The sequence below is a fragment of the Eulemur rufifrons genome, chromosome 7, assembly GCF_041146395.1.
Source record: "Eulemur rufifrons isolate Redbay chromosome 7, OSU_ERuf_1, whole genome shotgun sequence".
In the NCBI taxonomy this organism is placed as follows: Eukaryota; Metazoa; Chordata; class Mammalia; order Primates; family Lemuridae; genus Eulemur; species Eulemur rufifrons.
The window spans coordinates 266,948,818-266,968,323 of record NC_090989.1 but is presented as its reverse complement, the minus strand read 5'-3'; positions in this window follow the sequence as shown (position 1 = coordinate 266,968,323).

The following is a 19,506-nucleotide window of genomic DNA, read 5'->3' as shown; positions in this document are numbered from 1 at the left end:
GCCTAGTCTGGAGGAGGGCTCCTGGGAGGTGTAGGATGTTATCAAATGATCAACAGGTGTCCTCAAAATTCCATCTTCATGTACAGCTCCCTCTAAAAGAGCCACGGTAGGGGGAGGGGGGGTTGAAGCGCAATGCAGATTCAAGCTAATGGCATATTAATTACTCTTATGGTAGTCTAGGTCACTTTGTAAATTCTATCATGCCTGGGCTGCAGAATTCCCAGATTGATAAAGCATTTCCTGCTTCCTAGATATACCAGTTGGTCCGGATAGGATTAAGGGTGGGACAACACCAAAATGGAATGCCTGCCCTTATCCTTCTTCCCAGGTGGAGCAATTGCTCAAAATAGCACCAAAACAGGAAACCATTGTCCTGAGAAGAGCCAGAGATCCTAACTATCTACCCTAACAGATATAATCATGTTCTCTGTAAAATATTATGATTAGAAAATAAGAATGAAAATAGGACATTAACAATGGTTTGATTTCAGGAATGATTGAGAATGCTTCAGTTCTCCTCTAGGGATTTTAATTTTTGAATTGTTTCCTCAGTTAATATGTTCTTAGGATAATATGTGCACACCAGAAAATTGGGTGTTTTCCTCCCCACCCCAGGTTTGTTTTTCCCTTATATTATACACACATAGAAATAGTTTTCTTTTGAAATTAGAAGAGGAACAAGTTACAAATATGATGTGCTATAGAGACTTGGCTAGGATGCCCTCATCTTCTGTAGCCCCCTTCCACCTCATCTGAACAGCCTTCCTCAGCCCCTGAAATTAGAGTCTGCATCACCAGAACCCCCTGGAGGGTGAGTGACAACACAGATGGCTTGTCCACCCCCAGGGCTTCTGATCCCGTAGGTGTAGTGGAGTCTGAGTACCTGTAATTTAACCAGTTCCCAGGTGATGCGGATGCTGCTATCCTTTGGCCACAACTTGTGAGCTGCTCACCTACTTGGTAGAATTGAAAAGCTCAGGGCACAGACTTCTTGAGTTTCCTCATCTCATGTGTTCCCATGAGACACTGGAAGAAGAGAGCTTCCCATATGGGAGATGTTTGCCAAGGACAGGTTGTCACTGTTTTCTCTCTCTTCACACATGGTCGTTTTTCTACCTAGAGAAGCTATTTGTAGAGGCTATAAAAAAAACAAACTCAGGTGCCTGCATATGAATTTTAAGACAATTTTTGCAGTCCTCTTAAGGAAAATGGTCAAAAGTTGTTTTTTTCCCCCAGAAGAGTTCTTTGTTGCTCCTATATATGGTTGACTGAAATCAACATGCTACCATAACAATACAAAGTAAACCAAAACATGGTGCAATGATCCAATAATCTTGTTGGCAGTACATATGCTTGGTCAATAAAGAGAAAGAAATGTGGGTGTTATAGGAGCTACACTAGCTATTGCTCTGGTCATTCCTTGAGTCCACAGTGCTTCCTGTCCCGACTATTCTGAAATCTGCAGGGTTCCTACAGATGCAGAGTGCCCAATGGCAGTTGGATGTGATACAGAGAGGGTGAGGGTAGGGAGGACAGTACCTGTGGTCAGTGCAAGTCTAGTGCTTAATAATTTAGTGATAATGTTTTTATCTGTGATGTCGTGGGATCTAAATTATGTGCCCAATAAAGGCAAGTCTTTGGGTATATGAAATTTGTAATTTTGAACAAAATTACAAAAAAACCTGACTCCCTTGGGTGAATCTATTTTGGGAATCATAGTGAATTTTAAAACTTCAGGAAGTCTACTTTTCACTGAGGCCAATCACCATACTCAAAATTAGAAAACTTATTTCCAAAGACTGGGATCCAAACAATCATAATGGTAACTTTTTGATGATGGGAGATCAGGAGCTTTTTATCTTGAGCACATATTATAGATTGTACTTGTGAGCACAAAGAATTGTACACTTGAGCACATAGAATTCATTCCTATTCTCACAGCATACAACGTTTCTAGGAATATGTGACCCTCTGTATCAATATGGTGTGCAAGAAAATGATTGAAAAATTATGATGATATCTCACAGAATCCAAGTAAAGGGTAATGAAGCTTCAGAACAGGTGAGAGCTACCTCAGCCCATGCAATCACAGAACGTTCTCATTAATGTGAATGAGATCCTAACTCTCATTGAGTTTAGTTTTTAAGAACAGATTCCCAATTGGCTTGTACTGGTTTGATCAGCCATAGGCAGCAGCAACCTGATCTGCAGGTGTAGTTGCCATGGCTGGAGGCTGTTTTTCTGGAACAGCGGCTGTGCAAACAAGGTGATTTCCTTCACTCCATCCCTGGGCTCCCCAGGGTGTACAATCTTCATTCTATTCCCACTATTTCAAAGATGAACAATCCAGTTATCCCATATATAACTGCAGTGTCCTCAATTAAAGACAACAAATATCATGTCCATGAAGGGCTTCAAAGGAGCATCTGGGGGCCACTGTCCTCAAGGTGCACTGTGTCCTGGGCCATGTCCTTCCCACTCCTGATAACTTTAGGGAACAAATTGAAAATCTGAGGATGACCATACCCAAGAAGAAAGAGGAGAGAGAAAAAATAACTTATTTTCTTAATGGAATAAAAAGTTAAATTATAGTTAGATATTCAAGTGTTGTATACTCCATGAAAAAAACAGAAGACACCTGGTGGAGACTGCAGACCTAATTTTTGTACCTGGCTGTGAGGCACTAACTGGGAGGGATGGTGTGTATCTGATGTTGTCTGTCCTGTCCTCTCCATGTTTAATGTGCTCTCAGTTGGCCATTTTTCTTTCCATGGTCTTATTTTTCAAGCATTATCCCAGGACCAAGGGCTTTTACATGGGTAATTAGAATTGACATAGAGGAAGCTATTTTTTTCCTAGAAATTTGGGGGAAGAGAGATGTTTAAAGGGAAATACTACAAGCATTCTGTGTCATCAACCTATCCAACCTCCATGGACCCTTCTTAAAGAAACTGACATTAATGTTGTACTTAATTCTTCAGGCAGCGTGGGCTAAAAATAAAGCCAAATATATATTTAGTGTGCAAATACAAATCTTTTTTTTAAAAATGCCAGATATCTTTTTTCTTTTTTTTATTTCAGAGTATCATGGAGATACAAACACTTTGGTTACATAAATTGTCTTTGTCCACCTTAGTCAGAGCTACAAGTGTGCCCATCCCCCAGACAGTGCTCTGCATCCCTTAGGTGTGAATTTACCCATCCCCTCCTCCCCTCTCCCACTTGCCCAACCCTATGAATGTTACTACCATATGTTCACGTTAGTGTTGATCAATTAATACTAATTTAGTGGGGAGTACATGTGGTGTTTGTTTTTCCACTCTTGTGATTCTTCAATGAGAATAATGGGCTCCAGCTCCATCCAGGGTAATATAAGAGGTAGTTCACCATTGTTTTTTATGGCTGAGTAGTACTCCATGGTATACATATACCACATTTTATTAATCCACTCATGGCAAATACACATCTAATCATATTAATTTCATGATTCACTTGTTTCCTATAATCCTATGAATAAAGTCCTATACTTTGGCATTTATAATAGACATGTTGATTCACAATTAATGTATTTATGTTCTCCCTGGGGGTGAAAATTTTAAGTGGATATATTTTCTGTGCTTTGAAATCTTATTGTTTCTGTGGTTCTCTTGATTATTTCTTCCCCACTCTCTGTGCACATAGAAAGAAAAGCAAATAGGAATAGCAGAGTTCCTATCATTCAGGAAAATGAGTTAAAAGCTGATTCTGCTCTGTAGGTAAGTCTCAGTAGCAGAGAGAGATAGAAGGAGAAATATATGGGATAGAATTGTACTTACTGTCACTCCCTTGGAGAGATCATGTCTTGGAGAGGAGCAATGGAGTCCCAGATAAATCCAGGAAGGTGGTCTTGCTCATAGTTTTCAGGGCATTGCTTGAGATACAATCTGTATTACACAAAGAGTGTTATGCCAGCTGCTATTACAGACAGCTCCTCACCCTGATTCTTTGTGGGCCGTGGATGAACTGGGATGGGATCTATAAGTCAATCTAGGTGCCAGGAAAATTATGTTTCATGATGCCATTTTCTTCAACACGTAGTCTCCCATTGTTACAGATGGAGAAGAGAGAAAAAAGGATCACACATGGAATATATATATATATATACATACACATATATATATTATATAAAATTTCCAAATATAAACTTGGCATCCCTGACTTCTCTCCATGTTGTATTGATGAGAACGCAGTCATGTGGCTCCAACTAATTGCAAGAGATGTAACGTTTCATGAGTAAGTCCAATAGTCCAAGAGGAAAGTGATCTGGGCTTGGTGAGCATATAGACAGGATAATCATCATAAAGGTCCCCACGCAGAGTAGGAATGCATGGGAAACACACATAAATTGTTATTGCCTACTGGGTGAACACTGTAAAGAGTGAGTATCTTCCCTAATGAAAAATACAAAGAGAACTAGGCTCTCACAAACACACACAAAAGGCAAAATGGTTCTTTTTTTTTTTTTTTTTTTGAGACAGAGTCTCACTCTGTTGCCCAGGCTAGAGTGAGTGCCGTGGCGTCAGCCTAGCTCACAGCAACCTCAAACTCCTGGGCTCAAGCGATCCTCCTGCCTCAGCCTCCCGAGTAGCTGGGACTACAGGCATGTGCCACCATGGCCGGCTAATTTTTTCTATATATATTTTTAGCTGTCTATATAATTTCTTTCTATTTTTAGTAGAGATGGGGTCTCGCTGTTGCTCAGGCTGGTCTCGAACTCCTGAGCTCAAATGATCCGCCCACCTCGGCCTCCCAGAGTGCTAGGATTACAGGCATGAGCCACCACGCCTGGCCAAAATGGTTCTTACAAACTCCAACTACTTATGCATTTTAAAAGTTGCTTTGTCAACTGAAATGTATGTATACATGCATGCATGTATTAATGACAGCCTGGAATAAATGGTGACCTTAGCAGCAGAGGAGCATGAATTGTGTCTGATAATCAGCCAGAAAGAAATTTGTTTTTATGTGTTTACTTTGCAGATGTTATTTCTTAGTATTTATATTTCTACAAAACAAAAGATACTCATTTACATATATCATAGTTAGTTTTATTTAGTAACATGAAATTGCAGGCTCAAGCTGAAGGCCTTGAAGCCAATACGTGGACATGCATGGTAGCTGGCAGAATTTGGTCCCGATCATATCTGTCCCCATTGTTACTCCCTGATCATATTCTGTTGTGTAGCCAAAGGAATTTTGCAAATGTAATTAAGGTTACTAATCATTTGACAGCCCAAAGAGGGCCCAACCCCATGGGCCTAATCTAAGCACATGAGCCCTTAGAAACAGAAAGCTTGCCCTGGCTGGCAGAGAAAGGGAAGGTGAGAGAGATTCCAGATTTGGGACTCCACAAGTTGTAGCTGCTTTGAAAATGGAAAGAGCCATGTTAGAGGGAATGAAAGCAGCCCAGAGGAGGAAAAATGGGTGCCTCAGACCTGTAGATACAAGGAATTGGATTATCCCATAACCTGAATGAACTTAGAAGTCAATTTTCTTCTGAAACCTCCAGATAAGACCCCAGCCAGCTGCAACCTTGATTTCAGCCTTGGGGACCATGTGCAAGAAAGCCTAGTTGAGCCCATCAGGTCTTCCGAATCCACCTACAGAATTGTGAGACAATAAACAGGTGTTATTTTAAGACACTAAGTTCCTGGTGATATTGGAGTGGTCATGGAAAACGAATATAAAAGTCAATACTGTTGCTCTTATTATTAATATTATTATCATCTCCATAGAGTTCCACCAGAGAAGGTATGTTTCATCTGCAGCAAGCCCAGATCAGTCAACAGCTCTGAGTACACTATAAAGCGAAGGCATGCACAGAGCCAGAGATGGGGCAACTATCAGAAAGGGCTGCAAAAAGCTCTAGGAACCCGGAAGAATCTTCCAGAATCTTGTTTGTGAGGTCACATTCCCAACTCTTGTCTTTAGGAAGCCATGAAGGCACAGCTCAGGTTCCTGAGGTGAAAACTTCAGTGACCTCCACTAGACAGCCTGAGGTGGATGCCCCTCAGGCCTCATCCCAGCCCCCTTCAGGATGGCTCCATCCCAAGACATGCTGGGTGAGCCCTCTCCCCAGCTGTCCCTCCCATTGCTCATTTACTCCCCTAAATGGCTCTAGAGCACCACCTAAATGCTAAGCACTAGATGTTGGTGATATAGCAGTGAGTGCCATACATAAGATGTATGAGCTATAGGAATGCCTGAATGAGAGGCCCCAGGGTGCTACCAAGCACACACAGATGATAGGGAGCACCTTGACCCTCTCTCTTGTACACACTATGGACAACATCCTGCACACTGGAATAAAGTATGGCTGGAAGGAGAGCAAAATGTCCAGGCATGAAAATACTCCTGCAGACATTGTGTTTGTGTTCCAGACAAGTTCACACATCCTTCAGCCAAAATGGCACCAATGTATTCTACAGTATTATTTTAGTCACAACCAGTAGGAAAACAAAGTCAGTGTGTATGTGTGTGTATGTGTGTGTGTGTGTTTGTGTGTGTATGGTTATGTGTGTGTCTGTTTGACAGAAGGGGAGATGTCATTATTAGTGGCTATGCAAATATTCCCATTTTTCCACCAGCTGGGGCATTCTCTACACTCCTCACTGATTTTCCTCACGCATTCCTAGATGTTCACCCCCAAACTATTCTTATTTGCTCCGTTTATCTGCAGGCACTGTGTGGCTGCCCGAAAAACCAACCCACTATTGATGATTGTGTGAGCACTTTACCTGCAGTGATGTCATCAAGCCAGGCACCGTGGAGAGTCCAAGGTGCTCAGTACTAAGTTTATTTTAAGGTACATGGACCCAGGAGACACAGAATATCGTTAAACCGCAAATAAACTATTGCTTGGTCTTCCCTCATCCCCTTAAAGCTCACCCATCTCTGTGTCCACTGGAAAGTGGATATTTATTTGCCGCTATTATTTTGTTTCTTCTGTTGTTTTTCTTTCTTTTTTTCTTTGAGACAGAGTCTCCCAGTGTCAGAATAGCTCACTGCAACCTCACAATCCTGGGCTCCAGTGATCCTCTTCCATCAGCTTCCCAAGTGGCTGCAATTACAGGCACATGCCACTATTCCCAGATAATTTTTCTCCTTTTACAAGAGATGTAGACTCACTCTTGCTGAGATTCATCTCGAAATCCTAACCTCAAGAGATCTTCCCACCTAAGCCTCCAAAAGTGATAGGATTAGAGGCAGGACACACCCCACCCTCCCTATTAACATTTTCAGCAAGACAAGCAGAGGGTTTCAGAAATGCATGAATGACACAGCAGGGGGCTGGTGGGATATTCACAAGCAGACTACCATACTGCTCTATTAGACACAAGTCAAACGACATAAGAGGAGGCTGCAAATGAGAAACTTAAAGCTTGATAGGTCACTGGCAAAATGTGGCCTGCTGGCTGAACATCCCTGTCACCTCTGTTTATAAATAAACCTAATTGGGAACAGAACCACAAACTTTCCTTCCCTAAGGTGCACGGCACCACTCCTGCACCCTACACATGGCAGACTCAGGAGTTACCACACAGACTGCAGTAGTGAGAGAGCCTCAAAGTTTCTATCACCCTGCACTCAAAGAGTTGGCTGGCCCCTGGCATCAAGCACACACAGTCATTGACACACATGCACACATATACACATGCACACACACACACACACAAAGACATGGAGAAGCATGGAAACCAGTGAATAAGGAAGGCCTTCGAGCCAACAACAAAATAATGCACTTTCTTGAAATGAACACCCAGTACAGAACCAATTTGGTCTCTCTCCTGCTACCCAGAAGAAATGCTCCAAAATGAGTGGAGATAAAAGAGTCGCTGGGGCCTAGAAAGCAAGCCTAATACCCATCAGATTAGTGCCTAATCTAAGCAAATACTCCTCCCAGTTAGGGTGTGGTCACAGCAAAGGACATTGGGAAAACACAGCAGGAGGCCCCAGGGCCTTATAAAAATCCATCCCCTCTGCCCACCTGGAGACTTGCCAGCTGCCTCCTCCTGCAGAGGACGTAAAGGCAATTCCTCCTTCAGACAGGCGGATCCTGTCTATCCGAAGAGAAGTGAGAGGGTACCAGTGCCTATCTAGGAAAAAGAATACAATACAGAGGATGATGGAAATGCACAGGAGCCGGGAAGACCCTCAGGAAGGACCAGGTGGGGCCCAGATTCCTGACTGTGCAGACTGGTTTGGGGAGACTGTTGTGCGGGCTAGGAAAGCCAGGGACACAGGTCTGGGGTGAGAAAGGCGGCAGGCTCCAGTCAATGTGCCATGGTGCCGCTAGAGGTGGTGGGGAAAACTAGATGCTTTGTGGGGGTGGCTCTGCCAGCTTAGCCATGTCCTGGGGACTGGGGGAGCCACTCGGGACTGGAAGTCCCTCTGGGGGGCTGGCTTTATTAAGTCTCCCCCAGACGTCCAGGGATGGGTCAGGGGACACTCACTACTCATCTCCTCTGTACCCACAGCTGTCCTTGGGCACAGCCCGGTAGCCACCGGCTCCAGGCACAAGAGGCGGAGAAGCCCGGCTGGCTCCCCTGGTGGTCGACACCAAGAAAGGGGAAACCGGGAAGAGAAGATGAGGCCACGACCGACCCCGGCCCGCGACAGAGCAAAGGAGAAGCCTGACTCCACCAGAGCAGGAGATCACCGCAGAGGAGGCAAGTGTCTGGGCTGGGCGTCTGGGGGAGGTGGGGATGAGGGCGCAGCGCCTGGCTCAGGGAGCTGCGCTTCACTGCTTTGAGTTATCAAGGGCCGGGAGGAAGGCACTCTGCACTTGACACCGGGTTCCACAGGACGCAGGAAGGGGCCCCCAGAACTGGGCGTGGAGGCGAGTTGGAGAAGCCGGGAGCATTTAGGGAGGGGCAAGGCGGGGCTGGGAGGGGGCTGTGAACTCGCAGATGAGTCCCATAGCGCTGTGCGCGGTCAGCCTGACACCTCCATCTCCCACTCCCCTGCAGGTCCTAGGCACTGGGCCTGGCGCCCACGTGATAGGAAGAACCGGCCGAGATCCCCAAGGACCACCACCGGCCCGCGACGCCGGCCTGAGTTCCGGGAGGACCGGCCCACCTCCCCGAAGCGCCGCCGACGCCTTTCCCCAGAAGCCGGAGTCTCCCTGTCCACTCCGCTGTCGCGTGTCTTCAACCACCTGGGCGGGCTGGAGGTGGCCCTGGCGGAGCTTCGGGCTCCCGGGGGCGCCTTTCTGCCAGGGCCCGGCGGCGGCACGCAGCCCACCGCCCGGCAGCGCGCCTGGCTCGCCTGGCAGCTGGCGCACGCCGGGGCCGCCCTGAACGGGGCGCTCGCCACGCTCCACGCCCTGCTGGCTGCGCAGCCCTGCCACGCGGGCCCGCCGCCCTCCGCGCCTGCTCCTGGGTGGCCTTAGCCGGCGCCCGGCAGCCAGCACCCTCGGCTTTTGGCGGGCCCAGTCCCTGCGCCCCAAAGACAACTGCGACTCTGCTCTGCAAACTGACATGGCAGTGGTCCACAGCAAGTCGCACAGGGAAGCCGGGAGCCTCCCGCAGCCAGCAGAGCAGAGATAAGCACGTCGCCCCCACCCACACCCCCACAGTTGAGCAGAAGCAGCCTCCCACCCCTGGGGGAACCCATCTCTGGAAATGGCTCCCTGGCTCTGCAAGCCAAGCTCCCCTTCCGTTCTGGGCACCGGAAGGGAGACGCGGGTTTCCTTCCGGGGCTCCCCTCCAAGAAGAGCCGCGACTCTGATGGATTGGGACTCTTCCACCATGGCATTTTATCGTGTTTTATTTGAGAAGAACAACTGTGGTGCTTGGGGTTTCACTTGTGATTGGCTTTGTTCAGTCGGAATGGCTCAGCAACCTCCCTGGACTTACACCTTTATAGGGAGCGCACCGTCTTTATTCGACGTTCTGGGTGGACTGGCCTTGACGTTACAATGCCCTGTTCTTTGAATCCTGGTCCATTAGCTTCTTGGTGTGTCCCAAGAAATTCCCTTAATATTTATAGCCTTTGCCACTTGGGTTAAGTAAATGTCATGCAAGTGTTCTCTGAGCCTCTGAAATCTCTTACTTTTCTCATGTTCCAGTTGTCATAATTCTTGTTTGTGCCCTCTGCCTTGGCACGTATTAACTGGGCAGAGATGTAATTTGTATAGCTACAAAGCACTTGTTTGGATCTCAAACCTTAATAAAATGTTTTCAACGGTATAAAGACTCCTGTGATGACTACTTCTAAGAGTTTTGAGGGCAGCATCTGGCTTTTTCTAACTGAAAGATGGGAGCTTTTCTTCCTAACCGGTTGTGAGCACTTAACCAATTTCGGAGAAGGAGCTGGAGCAGAATGTTGTGCTGCCTGCTTGAAACAGGTGCTTCTTTCTCGTGAAGACATGTATGACAGAGTGAATCTGTCTGAGCTCTTCACAAAGGAGCTCCCCTGTGGGTGATGGGGGAAATTCAGACAGGTACCTTGGGCTCATAGGAGCAGTCAGACTTCAGGCAGAAAGCAATGCACCCAGAATATTAAAGTGCAATTTAGAAAGAGTCAGAGATGCAGACAAAACCCTCCAGGTCATAAGACGATTCATGTCAACTCCAGACTAGCCGTATGACCATTAGATTTTTCTCAGTACCCTTCCTTTTTTCTTTCTTTTGGTTTTTTTTTTTTTTTGCCTTCTACTTCTTCTTCTTCTTCTTTTTTCTATAATCTCATACATTCCCTAATATTGAAGGAGAAATAAGAATAAACGTTGAATATGTTTATAACGTATGATGTGACTTTTGATCTATATTATGTATTCACTGGGATTGGATTAAGTTAAGCTAATTAACATTTCTATCCCCTCACATACTTCTCCTATACCTATTGTGAGAATTTCAACATCTACTTTTAAGAGTTCTACGCTCAGAGTGATTTTCAACTGTCCAATATATTCTTTTCAATAGAACTTATGTTGCTGTACCATAGATATCCCAGAACGTATTCAGCTTGTCGACAGGAAAGTTTCTATCACATGACCAACAGCTTCCATTTCTGTCCTCCCAGTACCCCAGGCCCTGGCAACCACTGTTCCACCTGCTCCTTCTATGATCTTGACTCTTTTTGAAGACTCCACATACAAGTGAGATCATTGAGGTTTGTAATTTTTCTCTTCCATTCTAATTTCATCTTTTCCCAATGCCTGGTTCCTGTTACTTGGCATCACGGCCTTCTGTTTTATGCAAGAAGTCACAAAAAACAGGACTTTCTTTCTTTCTTTCTTTCTTTTTTTTGTTGTTATGTAAGGTTGAATAACATTGCATTTTGTTTATCCAGTCGTCCCTGGATAGAAACATAGGTCCATTTCACTTCTGAGCTACAGTGAAGAATGCTGCAATGAGCATAACAGAGCAGATATCTGAAATACCGATTTCATTTCCTTGGGATATGTACCCAAGAGGTGGGAATGCTGGGTCATGATTCCTTTTTTAAATTATCTGAACCACCTCGATACTGTTTTTCATAATGGCGGGACTAAATTACAATCCCAGCAACAGTGTTCAAGAGTGTGCTTTTCTGCACATCCTGGCCACATTTACCTTTTTGGCTCCATCCACACCAATCTGGCCTCACCCCACTGCATGCCTACTCAAACTTGGAAAGAGCCTGAGAAGTAGATGGAAAGGTCCAGGCTGTGAATCAGTCCACCAGACCTGGCCCCCCGTGCACATTAAATTTCCTTACAACTGCTTCCTTTCTGGTGGAGCTCCTGATGCCTGTGTCTTGTGGGGCTCGACCCGCACAGGCTGGGACTCACACGTCTGACTCTACCTTTCTCTTAGTCATTTTTCCTGTCATCCTGCCTAGAGTTGTGCCCTTCCTTTTATTCCCATTTTCAGCAAGTCCAGCAGAGGGTTTTAGAAATACATAAATGACCACAGCAGGGACCTGGTGGGATATTCACAAGCCAACTGCCATACTGCTCTATTAGACAGAAGTCAAAAGATAGTAGCTGGAGGCCCTGAAGGAGAAACTCAAGCTTGATATGTCACTGACAAACTGTGGCCCTCTGGCTGAATGTGCCTGTTGCCTCTGGCTGTAAATACACCTAAGTGGGAAGAGAACCACACACTTTCCTTCCCTAATGTGCACGGCCCCACTCTTGTACCTTACACGTGGCAGGACTGAGGAGTTACCACACAGACTGCAGTAGTGAGAGAGCCTCAAAGTTTCTATCACCCTGCGCTCAAAGAGTTGACTGGCGCCCCACATAAAGCACACACAGTCACACACACACACACACACACACACACACACAAAGACATGGAGGAGGATGGAAACCAGTGAATAAGGAAGGTCTTGGAGCCGACAACAAAATAATGCACTTTCTTGAAATGAACACCCAGTACAGAACCAATTTGGTCTCTCTCCTGCTACCCAGAAGAAATGCTCCAAAATGTGTGGAGATAAAAGAGTCTCTGGGGCCTAGAAAGCAAGCCTAATACCCATCAGATTAGTGCCTAATCTAAGCAAATACTCCTCCCAGTTAGGGTGTGGTCACAGCAAAGGACATTGGGAAGACACAGCAGGAGGCCCCAGGGCCTTATAAAAATCCATCCCCTCTGCCCACCTGGAGACTTGCCAGCTGCCTCCTCCTGCAGAGGACGTAAAGGCAATTCCTCCTTCAGACAGGCGGATCCTGTCTATCCGAAGAGAAGTGAGAGGGTACCAGTGCCTATCTAGGAAAAAGAATACAATACAGAGGATGACGGAAATGCACAGGACCCAGCAGGACGCTCAGCGAGGACCTGGTAGGGCCCAGATTCCTGACTGTGCAGACTGGTTTGGGGAGACTGTTGTGCGGGCTAGGAAAGCCAGGGACACAGGTCTGGGGTGAGAAAGGCGGCAGGCTCCAGTCAGTGTGCCATGGTGCCGCTAGAGGTGGTGGGGAAAACTAGATGCTTTGTGGGGGTGGCTCTGCCAGCTTAGCCATGTCCTGGGGACTGGGGGAGCCACTCGGGACTGGAAGTCCCTCTGGAGGGGGGGCTGGCTTTATTAAGTCTCCCCCAGACGTCCAGGGATGGGTCAGGGGACACTCACTACTCATCTTCTCTGTACCCACAGCTGTCCTTGGGCACAGCCCGGTAGCCACCGGCTCGAGGCACAAGAGGCGGAGAAGCCCGGCTGGCTCCCCTGGTGGTCGACACCAAGAAAGGGGAAACCGGGAAGAGAAGATGAGGCCACGACCGACCCCGGCCCGCGACAGAGCAAAGGAGAAGCCTGACTCCACCAGAGCAGGAGATCACCGCAGAGGAGGCAAGTGTCTGGGCTGGGCGTCTGGGGGAGGTGGGGATGAGGGCGCAGCGCTTGGCTCAGGGAGCTGCGCTTCACTGCTTCGAGTTATCAAGGGCCGGGAGGAAGGCACTCTGCACTTTACACTGGGTTCCACAGGACGCAGGAAGGGGCCCCCAGAACTGGGCGTGGAGGCGAGTTGGAGAAGCCGGGAGCATTTAGGGAGGGGCAAGGCGGGGCTGGGAGGGGGCTGTGAACTCGCAGATGAGTCCCATAGCGCTGTGCGCGGTCAGCCTGACACCTCCATCTCCCACTCCCCTGCAGGTCCTAGGCACTGGGCCTGGCGCCCACGTGATAGGAAGAACCGGCCGAGATCCCCAAGGACCACCACCGGCCCGCGACGCCGGCCTGAGTTCCGGGAGGACCGGCCCACCTCCCCGAAGCGCCGCCGACGCCTTTCCCCAGAAGCCGGAGTCTCCCTGTCCACTCCGCTGTCGCGTGTCTTCAACCACCTGGGCGGGCTGGAGGTGGCCCTGGCGGAGCTTCGGGCTCCCGGGGGCGCCTTTCTGCCAGGGCCCGGCGGCGGCACGCAGCCCACCGCCCGGCAGCGCGCCTGGCTCGCCTGGCAGCTGGCGCACGCCGGGGCCGCCCTGAACGGGGCGCTCGCCACGCTCCACGCCCTGCTGGCTGCGCAGCCCTGCCACGCGGGCCCGCCGCCCTCCGCGCCTGCTCCTGGGTGGCCTTAGCCGGCGCCCGGCAGCCAGCACCCTCGGCTTTTGGCGGGCCCAGTCCCTGCGCCCCAAAGACAACTGCGACTCTGCTCTGCAAACTGACATGGCAGTGGTCCACAGCAAGTCGCACAGGGAAGCCGGGAGCCTCCCGCAGCCAGCAGAGCAGAGATAAGCACGTCGCCCCCACCCACACCCCCACAGTTGAGCAGAAGCGGGCCCCCGCCCCGGGGGGAACCCATCTCCGGAAATGGCTCCCTGGCTCTGCAAGCCAAGCTCCCCTTCCGTTCTGGGCACCGGAAGGGAGACGCGGGTTTCCTTCCGGGGCTCCCCTCCAAGAAGAGCCGCGACTCTGATAGATTGGGACTCTTCCACCATGGCATTTTATCGTGTTTTATTTGAGAAGAACAACTGTGGTGCTTGGGGTTTCACTTGTGATTGGCTTTGTTCAGTCGGAATGGCTCAGCAACCTCCCTGGACTTACACCTTTATAGGGAGCGCACCGTCTTTATTCGACGTTCTGGGTGGACTGGCCTTGACGTTACAATGCCCTGTTCTTTGAATCCTGGTCCATTAGCTTCTTGGTGTGTCCCAAGAAATTCCCTTAATATTTATAGCCTTTGCCACTTGGGTTAAGTAAATGTCATGCATGTGTTCTCTGAGCCTCTGAAATCTCTTACTTTTCTCGTGTTCCAGTTGTCATAATTCTTGTTTGTGCCCTCTGCCTTGGCACGTATTAACTGGGCAGAGATGTAATTTGTATAGCTACAAAGCACTTGTTTGGATCTCAAACCTTAATAAAATGTTTTCAACGGTATAAAGACTCCTGTGATGACTACTTCTAAGAGTTTTGAGGGCAGCATCTGGCTTTTTCTAACTGAAAGATGGGAGCTTTTCTCCCTAACCGGTGGTGAGCACTTAACCAATTTCGGAGAAGGAGCTGGAGCAGAATGTCGTGCTGCCTGTCTTGAAACAGGTGCTTCTTTCTCGTGAAGACATGTATGACAGAGTGAATCTGTCTGAGCTCTTCACAAAGGAGCTCCCTTGTGGGTGATGGGGGAAATTCAGACAGGTACCTTGGGCTCATAGGAGCAGTCAGACTTTAGGCAGAAAGCAATGCACCCGGAATATAACGTGCAATTTAGAAAGAGTCTGAGATACAGATAAATCCCTCCAGGTCAAAAGAGGATTTATGTCAACTCCAGAGCAGCCATATAACCGTTAGATTTTTTTTTTTTAGTGCCTTTCCTTTTTTCTTTCTTTCCTTTTTTTTTTTTTTGTAATTTCATACATTCCATGAGATTGAAGAAGTGAGAATAAATCTTGAATATATTTATGACATCGTGTGTTTTTTATTCTATGTTATGCATTCATTGGACTTTCATTAAATTCAGCGAATTAACATATCTATCTCCACACTTGCTTCTCATATATGTATGTAAGAATTGCACTTCTTCTCTTAAGAGTTGTACCCTCAGAGCAATTTTCAACTGTCCAATACGTTGTTTTCACTAGTACTCAGGTGTTGTACCCTAGATGTCTATACTTCATTAAGTTTGTGTGTTCGAATCTTTTACCACATTACTATTATCTCTCATATCTATCCTCCCTCTACCCCAGGCTGTGGCAGCCACTGTTGTACCCTCTTCTTTTGTGAAGTTCAGTCTTTTTCAAGACTCTACATAGAAGTGAGATTATTCATGACTGCACACTGTCACCTTTTTGAGCACTTCACCCTTCTGCCTCAGAAGCATTTTAGACTCTGCAATGGAAATTTATTATGCAAGGGCTGATGAGGTCATCTGGTATAACTTGTTAAGGTGCTGCCTCAGTCTAGCAGAAATATGCATGTTTCAGCAGTAGATGAGCAGGGAGCAGTTTGCCACCCATGGAAGTGGTACTGGAGGAGAATGTTTTCTGTGTCTGGAATAGGTCTTTAAGTATAGGCATTTTAAGGAAGAGACAATTTTCTTTGGGGGGGTATCAGTTTATTGGGGACCCTTCATTTTTTTTCATTTTTATTTAAAATTAAAGCCCTCATAATTAAATCACAAAAAGATAGATTATACATATTTTTCCTTCTCTTTTTTTATTGCACTGCAATGATCAGTTATAGTGTTGTTTTTTTTTTTTTTTTTGGTTTTATGTTCATTTGAGTTCTTAGTGTTGATCATATAAAGACTTACCTGGAATCAGGCCTTTAAATTGCTTGCCCATACTGATTATTTGGGGAATTCTGTAAGTGTTGTGATATTAAATCACGTCTTCCTTTGTTCATAGGCCAGTAGGATCTCCATGTGGAACATTCAAGAAATAAATTTTGGTTAGATTTATATATTTATTTTTTCATTTCAATTATTTTTATTTTTACTGGAATCTCTTCCATTGTTTCCACATTGTTTTTCAATGTTTTCCTCTGTTTACTGAAATTTAATTTACCTACATTAGTGGAGACATGTAAATTTATGCATCAATAAAATATTTACAAATGTGTACACGGCCATGTAACCAGCACAGCAACCAAAACATAGACTATTTCTATCATGTCACTTATCATTCATTACTCCACCCCAATCTCAAAATAGGGAACTTACACCTCTTCTTTAAAGGAACTTTTTGACAGTTATAGTGAGATTTATATCTCATTTTCTCAATGGGTTGTACCTACTCAGAAATTTTTCTATTAAGTACTTGCTTTGCACACCACTCCTCATATTTTACTTCATTATTTCTTCTTATTAGTAGAATGACAGATACAGATGAAATAGAAGGGTCTACAAATGGCAGGAGCCCTGACCATGTGAACTCAGAGAGGCAAGGTCCTTTACACAGGAAATATGAAGGCATTTTCACCCAGCGAATCCTGTGTTTTGGAGCGAAGGGAGAATATTGACGACTCTATAAAGGATGGAGAAGGCAGGGATGAGTTGAGACCCTTTAGGAGGGCTCCAAAAGGAGACTACATAGGGTTCCAGATTCTTCTTTGAGGAGATCAAGTTTGGAAGGTGGCACTAGCATTTGCACTTCTATCTGAAGTGCCATCTTAGTTAACTCTCATTCACGTTTCAGATGTTAATTCAAATGTCCTTCAGGAAAAGTTCCTAAATCGCTAAGACTATATTACAAGCTCTCATACTACCAGGTATCTTTTCTTTAAATCAATTACCCTAATAATAATTTTACATTTTAGCTTTGTGTTTATTTGAATAATGCCTATCTCCTCCCCTGGATCCTAATCTCCATATAGCGACAGCGTTTTAGGTTTTTTCTCATTAATGTATCAATTCCTAGCATAGTTCCTGGCACATAGGAGATGCTTAATAAATACTTGTTGATTCAGTAATGAGTTATTGATTGAATGGATGAGAAAGCATTGACATATAGGATCACACAGTTCTCTTTCCTTTTGTGAACCTTACACAAAATCAGTTTGTGGGACATTTCCTAGAGACTATTGTAAAAACTTCCTTCTAGTCAAGAGCCAAATACAGGGTAATTTGGAGAACGGAGTTAGAAACTCACATATCTAGAATGTAGAGATCATACAGCATCTCTACCATTGTTATGGCACAACAAAGAATGCTCCAGACCACAATGTCAGGCTGAAGGAAGAGGAGAGACTCTTTTCCTTTCAAGGAGCTCCCATACCTTTCCAAACCTCAGTATTTATTGCAGGGAAAGGCATGAAAGATCCAAGCAAAGAACATATAGATAGAATGTCTGGAAAGAACATACAGATATCTCTGGCATCAGTAAACACATTATTTTAAAGAAATCTAGTTAGTGATACGCAATAAATCTATGTTTATCTTGGTATTTCCTTGTGGATCCTTAAGGCTACAAAGAAAAGGGCAGGGACCCAACATAAGTCATGCTCCCATGCATTCCAAAGCCTGCTGTATGCAGCTGGCTGATAAGCATTCATATCCCAAGTCCTGTTTGCAGTACTGCCAGATTTCCACTTTTCTCACAGTCCCTTTACCCAGGCCTTTATGCTTTTTCTAATATAGTCTACATAGAATTGTATATATGGTAGAATCAACTGACACCAGAGGAGATGACAGAGTTTATAGAAATCTGAGACAAATTTCCAGGGGTTTCTTTCATATTGCATTTTCTTTTACTCTCTTGGAAATGTTTCCACATATACAAAAACTCACACACAAATATACAACCCACACATGGACCCTTACAGTCTTACAAAATTGATTAATGTACAAGATTTTTTCCTTTCCTTTTTATCCTGAACTAGGAAACTGACTTTGCCTTGTGGAGAAGTGATGGAACTTCTTTAGTAAACTGAAAACTTCCTGGTCATGATCCCATGTCCTATTCTCACCAACCTCCTTTTTCCTAGTTCCTTCTTCCTTGATTCTCTTTTCCTCTTCAGCACAGGAATATATCCTTACCCTACCTCTTCTAAGGTCTCCACCCAGTTCTTTCCCTTATCACCCTCCTCCCCCCTCCCTTACCTCACCAGAGCTGTCTGCAGATGACTGTCAATTACTAGAATCAAGTTATCTTGGAAGACTGTTAAGATTTAGAACAGCATTTTGTTTGTAATTGTGTTGGAATTTGTGAGGTAATACTTGGGTTGTTGAAGAAAAGCCTGGAGAAATTGGCCTGCCTCTCCTGCCTCTGATCTATCTGTGAGGAGAAAAGAAACAGCTATTTTAAAAAATGTAAGTTTTGGATTTGATCAGGACTGTGGTATCAGGAAGAATTAAAGTCAAGACCATATCTGGAAAGGCAATGAAGCAACTGCTTACACCCAGAAAGATGAGGATCAAAGAATACTCTGTCAGAAATACAAGAAAGTGGGCTGTGTCCCAAGTACGTGAAGGGGAATCTTAATCTAGCAATTATTTTTCAATCTTCACTGAGTCCTTAGTTTTCTACTGCTGCATGACAAATTATCACCAACTTTAGTGGATTAAGACAACACAAATTTTTAATCTCAGTTTCTGTAAATTGGATGTCTGAGCATGGCATGGCTGTTGTGACATAGTTAATTTTATATGTCGACTGAGCTAAAGGATACCCAGAGGACTGGTAAAACATTATTTCTGGGTATGTCTGTGAGGGTGTCTCTGGAAATAGATTAGCATTTGAATCAGAAAATTGAGTAAAGAAGGTCAGCTCTCACCATTCCACATGGGATGTGGGTGGGCATCATCCCATCCATTGAGGGCCTGACAAAAATGCAGAGGAAAGGTGAATTCCCTATTTGCTTAAGCCAGGACATCATCTTCTCCTGCTCTCTGACATTTGAGCTCCTGGTTTTGGGGGTCTTTGAATTCTGGGACTTAAACAACCCTCCCCTATCCCCCACCTCTGGCCTTCAGATTTGGACTGATTTATATCACCTGTTTTCCCAGTTTTCCAGCTTGCAGATGGAAGACCATGGGACTTTTTGACTTCCATAATCAAATGAGCCAATTCCCATAATAAATCTCCTTGTATATCTATATATCCTATTGGCTCTGTT